Raw genomic sequence first — 16,341 nt, 5'->3', positions numbered from 1 at the left:
AGTGCATGAGCATTTAGGCTGGACTCTAACACTGTGGCGGACGCCTGTGGACCCCCAAATGCTGGCAAGGAGTCCAAGGCCTTTGGCAAACCAGCATATTTGGGATCCAAGTGACATAGATCACAAACACAGAGTTATTGCATTTCAGTGGGGCCATGCATGAGACTGTACAAAGACTTGAAGCACGCTTGGCTGGATACAACATGTGGTTTCATACTGCAGCCCAAGTGAATGTCTTTACTAAAATCTTGGCTTTGCAGAATGAACAAATGGGCGGCAGAACTTAATCCGGACTGCAGCCCTTCATTCTCAGGACAGGCGGGAGTCCGAGAGTCCCACCATCATATGCCATCTGTCTGTGAGCCTGAAATACTACTTTAAAGGCATGTTCACATATGCGGTTGCCAGATCCGTCAGGGAACAGACTGTCAGAGTGTACTGGGTCCGGCATCGCTATATTCTACCACTCACCGCAGTATCCTCATTAACTATAATGGCATCTGGCAGTGATTTGCACGCTTTACAACATGAATGCTGGGATTTGGATGGACAAATACCGCTGCATGCTGTGAACATACCCTAAAAGAGGACCTGTCCTATCTCCTGATGTCCGATTTAGTAACTACTTGCCACCAATCAGACACTTATCCCCTATCCTCAGCTGTCCTACTGGTACAACCCCTTTAGGGCCCCATTCACGCAGCAGATTTTGAGGTAGTTTCTGCCACGATTGTTCACTTTAGATGCTATGGAGAACCTAAGCTCCACTGAATGCAGCTAAATCTTAGGCGGACACTCACCATGGCTTCAAGCTATGGCCGTCCACTCACTGTGCCAAGAAAAGACTGGGCTTCCCTGACGTGTTCTGGCATTAAACCGTTGGTGTGCATACAATGGGAGTCAGGCACCACTTGTCCACAGTCCATCAGCTCCAAAATTCCACTGGGAAATACCATCATGTGAACGGGCCCTTAAAGTGGTATACTCAGTGATGGCACAGGATATACCATCATTTATGAGGTCCAACTTCTGGGTAAGGAACACATAAGGGAATGAAATGCTACTGCAATGCTTTTTGAGGATAGTGGGGGTCCCAAAGGTCAGACCACCAGTGATCATAAAGTGATGGTGTATTCTAGCAATATGACATCACATTCTAAGATGGGAAGACACTTTCAAGGGTATGTTCCGATGCATCAGATTTACTCCACCACAAATCTGTAGCAAATCCACACATGTTATAAGTGGACTTCCAGACCTTTGCAAAAAGTGTGTGTGGTGCATGTCTTTCACGGCAGGTTTTACCTACACCAAATATTTTAGATCTGGGGTGAACAATATACCAAATCCAGTTACAGCACTCAAGCAGTCAGAAGACTTTATTAGAGGCTGAAATTATGAATTTTCCTAGATATCTGGATATCATCCCAAAGTTAGGTGCCGGGACCATCTGCCACCTGTATACGGGTATTGGTCTATCCAACAACGTTATGGATCAAATAGCATCCCAACTAATGAGGTGTGCAATGTTCACAGAGATGATTAAAGAGGGAAAAAAAAACGATACCTGTCCGACAGGTAAGTGCCCATTAGCATTCAGCGGTTGCCAACTATGTGGTAATGCTAGAACATGTATACAAGCCGCTCCCTATACAATGTGGAATACCTGAAGTTTGCAAATAGCAACCCAACGCTGGTATTGTCCTTCTCTAGCCAAGTAACCAGCTGTCAAACAAACTTTCGATGGGAGCTGGTTTTATATAATAAATGGAAAACCCACAGAAGATTACTGCATTATTATAGCGACATTATGGAGGAGACCATGTACGATGCTAAACAAATCATTTAGCAATATGTGATCAAACAATTAAAAAGTATTTTTTTTCTTCTTCTAGATCAACAAGTCATAGACTATCAGCTTTCCTCTCAAAAGTCCCATGGGATTTTAAAGGATTGCTCCCATAAAATGTTTTACTCTCTGAACTGTTAGAAAGGCATATGATGTAAACTGTAGTGAAGGTAATCTTCTTACCAGAGACTGTATTGGCGAGTTATAACCTCCCTTCCAATTCTCAGTTGTGTCATGTGACTTTCCAAGTATCTATGTATTCCTATGGGAGCTTCAATCTCAGTCTCATAGGAATAAATAGAGAAACTGACTTCCTGTCCTGTGTCAGATGGAGAGGCAGAGTGTTGGTCACATGACACAGATAAGTATCAGAAGGGAAGTTATAACTCACATACAGTCAACGGTTAAAAGATTGCCCTCACTACAATTTACATCATGTATCTTTCTAACAGGTCAGAGAATAAATCTTTTTGTGGGAGGGTTTGACCTATGTGATTGCAATAATATGGTTAGATATAAGGTCAATTCACATATGCTGAGGTACCCAGAGACTTTAAATAATCCATCAGGAAAAGTTGGGATACAGTCAACTCTATGGAAAAGAGACGTCAAGTACTTTGTCAATCCTGCATGCTCAACTGCCGTTCCAAAATCTTCTCCCAATTCAAATCGGCAATGAGGAGCAACAGTGATCAAAGAACCTCCTTCTAGTGATTTTGGGGGTCCTAGGACTTGCATATATAGGTGATAAATATGGATTATACAAAATAACTCCTTTAAATTAAGAAGCATTAGGCTTCGTCCACATCACCGTTCCGCCTTTCCGTTCTCCTGCCCTGTTTAAGGGCAGGAAAACTGAAAGGATGGATTTGACACATAACCGAGCCAAACGGAGCCCACGGGCCCCATAGACTATAATGGGGTCCGTTAGGTTTCCGCTCAGAAGAAGATATTTTTTTAAACGGAGACAAAAGTCCTGCATGCACAACTTTTGTCTCCGCTCCAAAATCATCTTCTGAACGGAAACCTAACAGAGCCTGTGGGCTCTGTTCGGCTCAGTTATGTGCCAAATCAGTCCTTTCCGGTTTCCTGTCCCGTAACGTAAAGGCTGAACGGTGATGTGAACGAAGCCTTACGCTGGGTTCAAACCAATGCTTCCCTATGGGAATGGTTCTCACCTGGGCGTTTTACAGCGCGTACGATCGCGCTGTAAAATGCCCGACGCTCAAAAAAGTTCTTGAGATTCTTTGGGGCGTTTTGTCGCGCGTTCCCGTACACAGACTTTCGGGAACGCGCGACAATGGGCGTTCGCTTGTCTCTGTATGCGCGATTGTAAACGCTGGTACAATCGCGCATACAGAGCGCTCCATCGCGAACGCTCAGGTGTGAACCCAGGGTTAGCCGTTTTTCTCAACTCTTGGAAAATTAACCACAAGCTCTAAGGGTACTTTCACACTAGCGTTTTTGTTTTCCGGTATCGAGTTCCGTCACAGGGGCTCAATACCGGAAAAGAACTGATCAGTTTTATCCTAATGCATTTTGAATGGAGAGCATTCCGTTCAGTATGCATCAGTTCAGTCCCTCTTACGTTTTTTGGCCGGAGAAAATACCGCAGCATACTGCAGTTTTCTCTCCGGCCAAAAATCCTGAACACTGATGCCAGATCCAGCATTAATTTCTATTGAAATGCATTAATGCTGGATCCGGCCCCAAGTGTTACGGCAAAATTGATCCAGTTTTGCGGTCTGCGCATGTGCAGACCTTTAAAAATGAGAAAATAAATAAATACCGGATGACAACTGGAAAGATGGATCCGGTACTGCAATGCATTTGTCAGACGGATCTGCATCCGGATCCGTCTCACAAATGCAACCGCTTGCGTACGGATTGCTGGATCCGGCAGGCATTTCCAGCGACGGAATTGCCTGATGGAATCCTCTGTCGCAAATGTGAAAGTACCCTAAGCAATTCCAAATGATGTAAGGCCTCGTTCATACAGCAGTAATGTGGGCGCATATTAGTGTTCGTTCCGTATTTCAGCTGGCAGATTCAGGTCTGCCAGTCTATGAAAGCATTTGGTGGACTGAGGGGCAGGACACTTTACCGCTTCCTTCACACAGATTTTTTGGACATGAAAGGCATGCATTTTTGGCGTTTTTAGTTTTGTCAGGCTTTTTTCCCTGGTGTAGAAGTCTATGAAAAAAACACCTGGGAAAAAAAAAAAAAAAAGCCATTCAGAACATACTGAGGTTTGAAAGAAAAAAAAATTGTACTACCGTACATCTTGTAACTGTATTTTTATATATTCCAAAAAAATTGAATCTGAAAGTTGATAGGCTTTTTTTTTTTTTGTGGACCACACCCAGACCCATTCATTGCAGACAGCACATGGACGTCATCCATGTTCTGTCTGCATCCATGTGAACGTTTCACAATTTACAGTAACGTAACCCGTCCTTGTCCGTTCTGTGGACAAGAATAGACAGTTCTAGTGAAGGAGATGAAAAAACTGCAGCATGCACACGGCCAGTATTTGTATATGGCGGGACGCAATAACTATATGGTTGTGTGTATAAGCTCTAAGGGTGCTTTCATGCATAGGTTTTTGGTTGCATTTTTCTGCAGCAAAACACACCAGATCCAGGTGTTAGCTGAAGGTCTATGGGAAATCTAAAACGCTGGACAAGCATTTTTTTATTATAGTGAAAAAAAAAAAAAGCAAAAAATGTGTATGTATGTATGTACTGATCACAAGAACGAGAAGCGCTCTGCCATCTCCAGAACTCCAATAGAAATGAATGGAGTGGCCACACACATGCCCACCATTCTTTTCAGGGGGGCTGTAGTGGGTATGGGGCCCCTGTTCTCATGATCGGTGGGGGTTTCAGTGGTAGGACTTTCACCTATCCTGTGGATATGGGATAACTTCAACCAACTGGAATACCCCTTAAAATCGGCGTGAGAAGTCTTATAGGCCACAAATGCTCCTCTGGAATTCTGGGAAGAAGAGATCTATACATAAGGCCTCATTCACACGTCCATCAAGCAGATACAGCCTCCCGGACTTTGCCAGATCCAGCACTGCCGGATTCTCTAGTTCATCACCAGATCCCCACTGACTGCAACAGCCGCCATTTGTGCCGGATCTGCTTGAGGGAGATGTGAACGAGGTCTTAAGGCTCTTTCACATCTCCATTTTTCTGATCCATCAGAACAGAAAAATAAACAATAAAAAAAAACTTTATCTTGAGAAGCAGTTATAATCATTTTGCACTAAAAATAACTCTTTAGTACTTTCCCATCAAAAATAACCGATCTCTGACGGAAGTGACACAGACTGATCATAACTGATGCTCAAAAAAAGCCGGATCAGTTATTTTAGCGCAAACTAATACTAACCGCTCAAAATAACTTTTTTTTATATATTTTTGCTCTTCCGACACCCAGCACCCCCGCCGATCAGCTGTACGAAGCCGCGCGTGAATGCAGTCTCCCTTGGCTCTTCCTGCTCGCTGCTGCTATGTCTATGGCAAGCAGGAAGATAGACAGGAGACCACACGCACGCCTTGATTCATATAGCTGATCATGGGGGTGCGGGTGTTGTACCCCTGCCGACACCTGACGAGCCCATCGCTGCCTTTTCACAGCGTTCCAAGAACAGAGCCGTACATTGTATAGCGGCTGTGCTTGGTAACGTGCTCAGCCCCATTCACTACTATACAACGTACAGCGCTATGCTTGGTAAGCACGCAGAAGGCCACGGCACTCACAAAAGCAGCAGTGCCTTCTCAAACAGCTAATTTGGGTCCAGGGCGTCATAGCCCAGCCAATCAGATACTGATGACTCCTTTAAATACTAAATCTTGTTGTTCTGGAGAGGTCAGCACAGAGAGATAAACCTTCTATATAGATAAAAAAAAAAAAAAATGTTTACTTTACCTGCTAGTATAATAACTATTTGTAGAATTAGGATAACAGTATAACAACTCTATTGCTCTTCTTATAGGCCTAGATAAAGATGGCCACAGAAGGGCATTGCTCTTATAGTGCAATGTGTAATGCTCTTTTTGAGTGACTCATCCCCTTCTCGCTCTGGTCACAGTGATGGTCTGACAGAGTTAAAGGGGTTATCCGAGATGTTTTATTTTTATGTAATATGCCCCCCTTGCAGTAACGGCACCTTAATTAGCACTTATTAAAAGCATCTTACCGGGCCAGAGCACCACTCCTGGTCTAATTACATGCTGCAGGCACTTCCGAGATCATGTGCCGTACATTCATTTTTTTGTAAAAAATAAATAACTTTTTTTTTTTTTTTTACAAAGAATATTCACATATAGAATGTTAATATGCAATTAAAAAATAAAAATTAAATTTGATGGTATTGTCCCTTTAAAAACTGGCCTATTTTAGGTGGAGATCCTTCTTCACTGACTATCTGGATTCTTTTGATGCTTCTTTAAAGACTTCTATCAATATACAATACCCCAAGAACCTGCTACCTGGAGAACCGGCCTAGAACTAGAGTGAAAAATCCCTGGTAAGAAATGGGTCAAAAAAGTGACAACCATTATAGGTGCTAACCTACGGCCTACTGCTTCTCTGGCAGACACATTCAGGCAATGAACCTACCCCTTCCACTACCATGCAGATAACACGCCTGCTCCCGGCAGAAGGTATGTATACAGTACATGCCTGCTATCCTAGCAATGACCTCAGGGACAATACTGGCTCCTCCAGACAACACAGGGATGTGTACAGACACTGGTGAGGTCAGGTTCTAGCGAGAGATCAATCTGGACTCTGCCTCAGAAGGTTGAGGTCACAGAAAATCCATTAGGAAATCAAGTGAACTCTGCTCATTGTGTGCAGGGCCCATATAGGGTTGCTGACTCTGTGTTCCAAAATTCAGGACCATCTATCTACTCTAGTTATAGGTCAAAATAGACATTTTTACTGCAATCAGTATCTCACAGGCGACAACAACTTGATTGTGTCCACACGAATGGCAGCATAAAGTGGTGACAGACACGCTGATTTCAGGTCTGTCGCTTATTAAGTGGTTGCTGAGAACTTGTTGTATAACCACTGCAGCCACATGAAGAGTCACGGCTGCCAATGAAGAGTCACGGTCATTCATAAACTTGTGTTCTCCCAAAATACCTTCCTTGGGAGAAAACTGTCAATCAAAAGGTTGGTGGCGAGAAGGAGCTCATTAATAATCCTTTTCCAGGTCCAGCAACCACTTAAAAGGGCATCTGTCAGCAGATTTGTACCTATGACACTGGCTGACCTGATACATGTGCGCTTGGCAGCAGAAGACATCTGTGTTGGACCCATGTTCACATGTGCCCGCATTGCTGAGAAAAATGATATTCTAATATGAGCAAATGAAACTTTAGGAGCCTTTACCGCGTTACCATTACACCTAGAGGCTCTGCTCTCTCTGCAACTGCGGCACCCTCTGCACTTTGATTGACAGGGCCAGACAGTGTAAATGTGATCACACCTGGCTCTAACTTCTCTTAAAGTCAAAGTGCAGAGGGCACGGCAATTGCAGAGAGAGCAGAGCCTCTTGGTGTAATGGCAACACCCCTATTGCTCCTAGAGGCTCATTTGCATATATTAAAACATTATTTTTCTCAGCAATGCGGGCACATATGAACATGGGACCAACACAGATGTAACAGGTCAGCCAGTTTTATGGGTATAAACCTGCTGACAGATGCCCTTTAATTTTAGCCTATGAGTGAAAGACCTCTGAAATCAGCGATCAAACTGATCAGTTTCATCCCCATGCATTCTGAATGGAGAGTAAGCCGCTCAGGATGTCTTCCGTTCAGTCTTTTTGACTGATCAGGGAAAAGATAAAACCGCAGCATGCTACGGTTTTATCTCCGGCCAAAGAAAAACTGAAGACTTGCCTTAATGCCGGCATTTTGTTCCATAGGAATGTATTAGTGCCGAATCTAGCATTTAAAATACCGGAATGCCGGATCCGCCCTACCAGGGAAAAACAGAAAAAGTGGGCTACATATGTCTCAGTAGAACGAGATTATACGAAAGGGACACCTAAAAAGTTGTACACAACAAAAATAGAAGTTTTATTGACATAAAATTAAGCAACTACACCACAAGGGTTAAAATCAAAGAGAAACAACTTGGCAAACCACAAAAATGAAGTGATTTCATGGCAGTACGCCCCAACAAAGCAAAGGAATTGTAAAGTATTGGCAAAATGAAAAATCCAAAATGAATCCAATAATATAAAGAAAAAAAAAATAATAGTTCAAGCATCTCAGAATCCATAAATCAGGGATGTATGATTGCAAAAAGGACCAAACAACGCCTACGCGTTCCGAACAGCTTCCATGTCCTTCCTCAGGACATACTTGTTACGTATGGATTGTTGATGGATTCTGAGACGCTGGACTATTTTCTACTTGCATTTTCCATGTTTACAAGCAGGGTCCATGCAGCACACAGATCCTGGGAGCGGGTAGGAAGGGTGAGCCGGCTCCTAACCCTTTTCATCCAATAATACCAAGCACCAAGTCTACTTTCACATTGGCATTTTGGCTTTCCGTTTGTGAGATCCGTTCAGGGCTCTCAGAAGCGGTCCAAAACGGATCAGTTTTGCCCTAATGCATTCTGAATGGAAAAAGGATCCGCTCAGAAAGCATCAGTTTGTCTTCGTTCCGCTTTGGAGACGAACAACGAAACGCTGCTTGCAGCATTTTGGTGTCCGTCGGATGAAATTTAGCCAAACGGATCAGTTCTCTCACACAATGTAAGTCAATGGGGACGGATCCGTTTTCACTGACACAATATGGCACAATAGAAAACTGATCCGTCCTCCATTGACTTTCAATAGTGTTCAAGACGGATCCGCACAAAGCACGAGTGTGAAGGTAGCCAAAAAAAAAAAAAAAGCAAATCTGTCCTGTTAAAATGTCCACATGAGCGACGTGGGTGCCATGCCTCATCATTATGGGTTAAAGAAATGTGTTTACAACGCAACTTCCTGGCCTGTAGAGGTTACGCCTCATTCACACATCCGTCTCCATGCTCAAATCAGTGAGGTGGTGGTCAGCGATGCATCCGTGAAGATGCCTGTGAAGGATCAGTGTGTCCGTTTTTTGCGGTCTGTGTGCCGTCCGTGTTTCACTGACCCTGCACAGCTGAAAATTAAATTTTCAAAGCATCTCTTCCTAATGATCCGTGAAACAGACGGCATAATGGACGTGATGGATCCTTAAACAAAATGGACAAAATAGTGCATGCTTCCGTGCTAAAAACACGGATCCACGGACAAGTGCTAAAACACTGATGTGTGAATCCACACATTAAAATGAATGGGGATGTGTGCTGTCCATAGAGAACACATGCAGCACATGTCCGTGGAACACAGACGTGTGAATGAGGCTTTAGGGGGGAGTTCACATCGCCGTTATTTTTCAGTTCTTTTGATCAGTCAGAAGAACAGAACAATAAAGAGTAAAAAAATAAAAATTAAAAATAAAATACGGATCCTGTGCATCAGTTCTGCCCCTTTGGCATCTGTTTAAGCCATTTCCATCTCTTTTTTTTTTTAGACCGTCTAAAATAACGGATCTCTGATGGAAATGGCTCAAACGGATGCCAACTACGCATAACTGATGCACAAGACCCGTTTTCCTTTATTTTTCTGTTCTTCTGACTGATCAGAAGAACGGAAAAATAACGCTGATGTGAAATCCCCCTCACGTTACTGTAGGTACCTGCTTACCATTACAGTCAGGATTAGGATGACAGATATCATCTCTATATATAGATAAAGGATCTACCAGTCAGAGGAGCTCACTAGATCCAGCCTAAGCTGTGTACTGCTGTTCCATGCCAGACCCCTTTTACTATAATGGGATCCGGAGGGGGATCTGCCTGGTTTCCTACATGAGCTCTGGGTTTCGGCTGGCCAAAAGCTGTTGCAGGCAAAATCTGAAATCTGGCACTTAAAGCGGGTTCTCCGGGAATTAAGAAAAAGAAAACACTTAAATATTACTTCATTGTAAATATATTACCAAATACCTTTCATTAGTTATAATGGCTCTTTTTGTCAGGGGAGCAGTCATTTGGAAAAATAAAATGGCTGCCATCCTACTAGTCCACACAAAACTTGTCCTAATTACACAGGAGGACAAGTTTAAGAGCTGCGCCATCAGGAATTCTGATCCTGAATACACAGTTTAATATGATCTTCAGATGAATCTATGTAGGAATGGCGTTCATTAGGAGACATAAAGTACAGAGAGGATAGTGGGGGTGTAATTAATGAGAAGCAGCACTTGTATGCAGTCTTAATTACCACAGTCTGTCCTGTCCGTCCTCTCTGTACTTCATGTCTCCTCATGAACTCCATTCCTATAGAGATTCAGCTGAAGATCTTATTTTCTGTATTCAGGATCATAATCCCTGACTAGCAGAGAGGAGGATGAGGAAGCTCTTTACCTCAGTGTTGTGAAGTAACTTGCCCTGCTGTGTGATTAGGACAGGTTTTGTGTGTACTAATAGGACGGCAGCCATTTTATTTCTCCCCAAACAAAATGAACCATTTTAGCTAATGAAATTTATTTGGGAATATATTTAAACTAAATTAATATTTAAGTATTTTCATTTTCTTAATTCCCAGAGAACCCCTTTAAGTAAAAAGTGGCCAGAGTCCATTATAGTCAATAGGGTCCAGCAAAGAAGGCAGTATCTGGCTAAGCTGGATCCGGTGATATCCAGCAGGCTGTTCTCTTCCGGAACAGCCTGCTGGATCTGTTTTAGGTAAGTGTGAGCCTACCCTAACAAATGTTTCCAGAATTTCACTTCCATAAGACAATTTACCAGTGGAAGCTCCAAGATTATCAGCCCCGGGTCTATTCCTGAATGCTTCTAGCATTAATCATTTACAGCAAACAGGTTACCAAACATTCTCTAATATCAACCTTTACCTACATACCAGCCCGATGGAGGGACCCATTTACTCACTGAAGTAAAGAGATCTTCTCCTTCACATGTGACATTTAATCGCCCTGTGGCTGTATTCACCCACAGGTACTCTCGCTACTTCTATGGTTGCTGCGCGTGGACATCGGCTTGGTCTCATGCGGCCAGCCGTGCCATCAGGCCTTGCCCTGAAGGTGTCTAAGGTGAGGAGCAGAGCTGCTGAACAATTTGGGGCACCTGCTAGGTAGGTATTTCTTCTTACTCACTTATATGGCACTCAAATATTCTGCAGCGCTTTATAGACATTGTCATCATGTTGTCCTTGGTTGGATTTGAACCTAGGCCCCTAGGGCTGCAGTGCACCAGTGCTAGCCACTGTGGTGTCCATTTATTGAAGAATCACGTTAGCAATGACTAACCAAACTGGTCATAAAATGCAGCTGAAAAGTCAAGTGTGGATTTTGTCACAGTAAAAATTGCAGCTAAAACTACATTAATTACACGCCGACTTTGCCATGGAAATGACTTTGGATTTCATTCTGTGCATGAAATCTGCAGGTCAATTTACGATGCAGATTTTTTGAAGCTTTGAATATTTCTCAAAATTTCTCAAATATTCATCCGCTTTGCTTACTTTGGTACCATACATTGCCACAGACTTGCAGCAGGAAAACGGGAAACATGCAGCATTTTCAGAACGTGTGAACAAAAATTGGCCACAGATGTATCGGCTCGTATACACATCCACATAATCTTAGCATACTCCCAAGCAATGCAGATTTGCATGCAGAAAATCTCACAAAAACTCAGAAATTGGCACAAATTTGATATGGCTTTTCTGGTTAACACCACCAGTGAAATCCATGGGGAAAACCGCTATACACAAGGAACGGGATCGCACCAACAACTAATGCGGACTGTAAAATCCACACAGAAAACATACGCAAAGTGTAAAATTTGTCAAATCTCATTCACTTTTCAGATACTGCATTAGGCCTCATGCACACAATCGTATGTTCGGACCGCATTTGTGGAGGATGTGATGTACGCCTATTCATTTCACTGGAGCTGCATAAGATGCCGTATGTTCGTTCCACGACCCTGCAAAAATCTAGAATATGTCCCATTCTCAGAAGTAAAAATAAATAAAAATAATGGCATGAACACTGCCAGGATCAGTGTATCCGCAAAACTGCTACAATCATGTGCATGAGCCCTTATGCTGTGGGACTGTAGCCTAAAGGGACCCATTACATTAAACCAGGCATCCTTAAACTGCGGCCCTCCAGCTGTTGCAAAACTACAACTCCCAACATGCCCAAACAGCCTACAGGTATCAGCCTACAGCAGGGCATTGTGGGAGTTGTAGTTTTACAACAGCTGGAGGGCCGCAGTTTGAGGATGCTTGCATTAAACTGTAGGTAGCATGTTACAGAGCTGAGCGGACTGATACCGATAGAAAAGTCAGTGTAAGGCCTCATGCACACGACCGTTGTTCCGTTTTTTTCCACGGACCCATTGACTTTCAATGGGTCCATGGAAAAATTGGAAAATGCTCCGTTTGGCATCTACGTCCGTGATCCGTGTTTCCAGCCTGTGAAAAAAATAAGACCTGTTATATTTTTTTCACGGACAACGGTTCACGGACCCATTCAAGTCAATGGGTCCGTGAAAAATCACGGCTGCACACAAGATTGTCATCCGCGTCCGTGATCCGTGTCTGTTTTTTCCTATCATTTTAAAGGCAAACTTGCCTTAGATTTTTTTCTTCATTTTTCATGTCCATGGATCCTCCAAAAATCAAGGAAGACCCACGGAAGAAAAAACTGACACGGATCACGGAACAATTTTTGCGGACCGCAAAAAATAAAAATGTCCGTGTGCATGAGGCCTAACTTGCATTTCACTCCTATAAGGGTCCATTCACACGTCCATAGTGTATTGCGGATCCGCAATACACCCGGCCGGCACCCCCATAGAAATGCCTATTCTTGTCTGCATTTGCGGTCAAGAATAGGACATGCTTATTTTTTTTCCGGAGCTGCGGACTGGAAGATCGGGGCCGCGCTCTGGAAATGAGGATAGCACATAGTTTGCTCTCCACCTCCATTCAGTTCCTATAGAGAAGAAATGGGTCCGCACCCGTTTTGCACAATTGCGGAACAGGTGCAGACAACAATTGCGAACGTGTGAATGGAGCCCAAGGCTATATTCACATTTGCGTTGTTATTTTTGAGATTCAGCATAGGATCTCAATACCGGAAAAAAAACGTTTCCGTTTAGTCCTCATGCATTCTAAATGGAAAGAGATGCGTTCAGAATGTCTTCCATTCCGGCAGTATTCCATTTTGTGACCGGACACAAAACTGCTGCAAGCTGTGGTTTCGCATCTGGTCATAAAACGGGGAGGGGGAAACGATCTGGCACTGAAAACTATGCAAGTCAACGGTGACGGATCCATCTATGGAGCCTAAAAAACTGTCACCCATTGACTTTCAATGTATTTAGTGACGGATCCACTTTTTTCAGTTCTGATTTCACACAACCGTGTCCTAACAGAACGGATGCATCCTGATGTGCAAAATTAAAACGGATCAGTTTAATTCCAGTATTGAGATCCTCTGCCAGATCTCAATGCTGGAATTACCACAAGCGTGAAAGTAGCCTAAATCTCTACTCTAATCCTTGTCTTAGGAGTCCAGTGGGCGGCCCTATTAGGGACTGACATTTACCTCTACATACACACTCATACAGGGAAGGCTGATACTTAGATATTGATGACCTTCTCTCAGGAGGTCATCGATATCAGATCAGTGGGGTCCGACACCCACCATCCCCGTCAATCAGTTTTTTCGAGAGCCGCTAGCACCAGAAACACAGTGGACAGAAAGCTCCATCTATGGGGTAGTTTCCAGCACAGACTTACTTCAGCTCAGTTCTCATTAATTTGAATATAAAATTGAGATAGCCCTAAATGAGTGTTCATCCTACAGCTCCTCCTTAAACATGCACTCTTGGATCTGCCAAGCATGCGTGTTTACTTCAACATTGACATAAGGTACTGCCGGACACTTTTGACGCTTATCTCCTGAAGAAAAGATGGCTTAGGCTACTTTCACATCTGCGTTTTCAATTCTGCTATTGAGATCCGTCATAGGATCTCAATAGCGGAAGAAAACGCTTCAGTTTTGTCCCCATTCATCGTCTATGGGGGCAAAACTGAATGCACCAAAAAGCATTCCGTTCCGTTTGGTTGCGCTCCCATCGCGGACAGAATAACGCTGTAAGCAGCGTTTTTTTGTCCGCGATGTGGTGCGGAGCAAGACGTCCTAACACACAATGTAAGTCAATGGGGACGAATCCCTTTTCTCTGACACAATAGACAACGGATCCGTCACCCATTGACTTTCAATGGTGATCATTACAGATCCATAACGGCTATAGAAGATATAATACAACCGGATCCATTCATGACGGATGCATGCGGTTGTATTATTGCAACGCTAATGTGAAAGTAGCCTTAAGCGTGTTGAAAAATTGACACCCCCCAACAGCAGACACTGTGGTACAGTCAAGCTTCCACCATACATAATACCGTACACATATCACATTGCTGGCCTGCTACAATAGGCAGGTGTGGATGACATTTAATATAGAAAACCGGGGTGCAGCGCGGGTCAATGTCCACTTTTTTTCTGCTGCATTTGTATAATCTCCTCCACTTTGTTGCCTCTGTAAATGCTGTGGCTCTTCCACCCACAAATCCACAGCTTCTCCATCCTGTTGGAATATATACCCCATGCGTAATTGGATTTGCGGCTTTGGCAAAAAAAAAAAAAAAAATAGAATAAAAAAGTTAACAAAAATAAATAATAATGCAACCGCATTGTGTGAACCAGGCCAAAATATCAAGACAAGCTCAGATAAAAAAAGGCAACAAAAACACCAGCAGCATAAAAAAAAAAAAACTTCTGACCGCACAGGTCTAGCGTTAGGCTACTTTCACACTCACGTTTGGTGCGGATCCGTCATGGATCTGCACAAACGCATCCGTTCAGATAATACAACCGTCTGCATCCGTTCAGAACGGATCTGTTTGCATTATCTGCAACATAGCCAAGACGGATCTGTCTTGAACACCACTGAAAGTCAAATGGAGGATGGATCCGTTTTCTATTGTGCCAGATTGTGTCAGTGAAAACGGATCCGTCCTGACACACAATGTAAGTCAATGGGGACGTTTGGCTCCGTTTCGTCAGACGGACACCAAGATGCTGCAGGCAGCGTTTTGGTGTCCTCCTCCAAAGCGGAATGGAGACGGATCAGAGGCAAACTGATGCATTCTGAGCGGATCCTTTTCCATTCAGAATGCATTAAGTGCAAAACTGATCCATTTTGGACCGCTTGTGAGAGCCCTGAACGGATATCACAAACGGAAAGCCAAAATGTCAGTGTGAAAGTAGCCTTACCTTTCCTTCACCTATGCCGATCAGTACGATAATGGAGAAAACATCTGGCTGTCCTGGAAGCGGATCCTACGCGATGACGGCAGAAGGGACAACCTGTCATTATGAGCTGTGTGTCATAGGTATGTAGTAAAATCACCTCGTGAACACCTAGGCCCAGTCCACCAGGATCTGTACTGCCAGCCGGCACTAACCGAGACCGGATTACAAAACCGCCCGGGCACAAACTAAAGGACTTAAAACTACACTCATCGGTTCCCGGTGATAGTCTATTAACCGCTCGCTGGCACGTTCGTACACATTGAAACGGGAAGGAAGCGTTTCGTACTTGCAGACATGTCTGCCAACATATTTTTTTTCCCTGTGCCAGAAAGGAAGAGGTTAAGTGAGACACACCGAAGAGAGATCTAATCCTAGGTGACACTGCTCTCAAACAATAATTAGCACCTTTTCCCCAGCACGGAGCACAGACACACACCCCTTCAAGCTTTTTTTAAAATAAAATCCCGAGTAGACGCAGGTCACAAACATTGCAGATGCCTGCAGTTTGCATATATACAGTAGCTCGTACGCATTCAGGGAGAAAAAAATGCCCCCAACCCCCACCATACTCTCCCTCCTCCCCCCTCCCTTCCTTCCTTCTCTCTCCCCTCCTGTTAGGCCTTTAGAGGCTTTGAAAATGCAAATCCGTTGATATTGAAGCAACATTCACTGCCGTAATCTGCAGCTAGAAATATACAGTTAACTGCAAATATCACAAAAAAAAAACCCTTTGCTTTGCCTGAGCCCCGGCGCGCAAAGACGGCGCACAGGCTGAAACGGATGCGTTTTTTTTCCTTTATCAAATTAAGCCAGAATTTGCATAAATAAAACCCTGCCGGCAGGAGAGGAAAAAAGGGGGAAACATTGTTGAGCCCCCCCTGGGGCGCGCAATAATTGCATTTAATCCTATATCATTAGGACGGAGTGAAGTTCCCGTGCACAGGAGCGAAGGCAGAGACACTGCAGCAAATCATCTGGAGGCTTTCCACCGACAATATAAACAATGTGTACAAC

The 16,341-nt window shown here is 43.7% G+C and overlaps 1 protein-coding gene across 1 annotated transcript in view; it reads right to left on the bottom strand.

Moving 5' to 3' along the window:
• The window catches only part of TNRC6B (trinucleotide repeat containing adaptor 6B), a 101,958-nt gene that overhangs the window by 62,257 nt on the left and 23,360 nt on the right, over positions 1-16,341 (bottom strand).

Source organism: Bufo gargarizans, chromosome 7 (genome assembly GCF_014858855.1).
Source record: "Bufo gargarizans isolate SCDJY-AF-19 chromosome 7, ASM1485885v1, whole genome shotgun sequence".
Taxonomy (NCBI): domain Eukaryota; kingdom Metazoa; phylum Chordata; class Amphibia; order Anura; family Bufonidae; genus Bufo; species Bufo gargarizans.
This window is presented reverse-complemented; position numbering and strand designations above follow the sequence as displayed.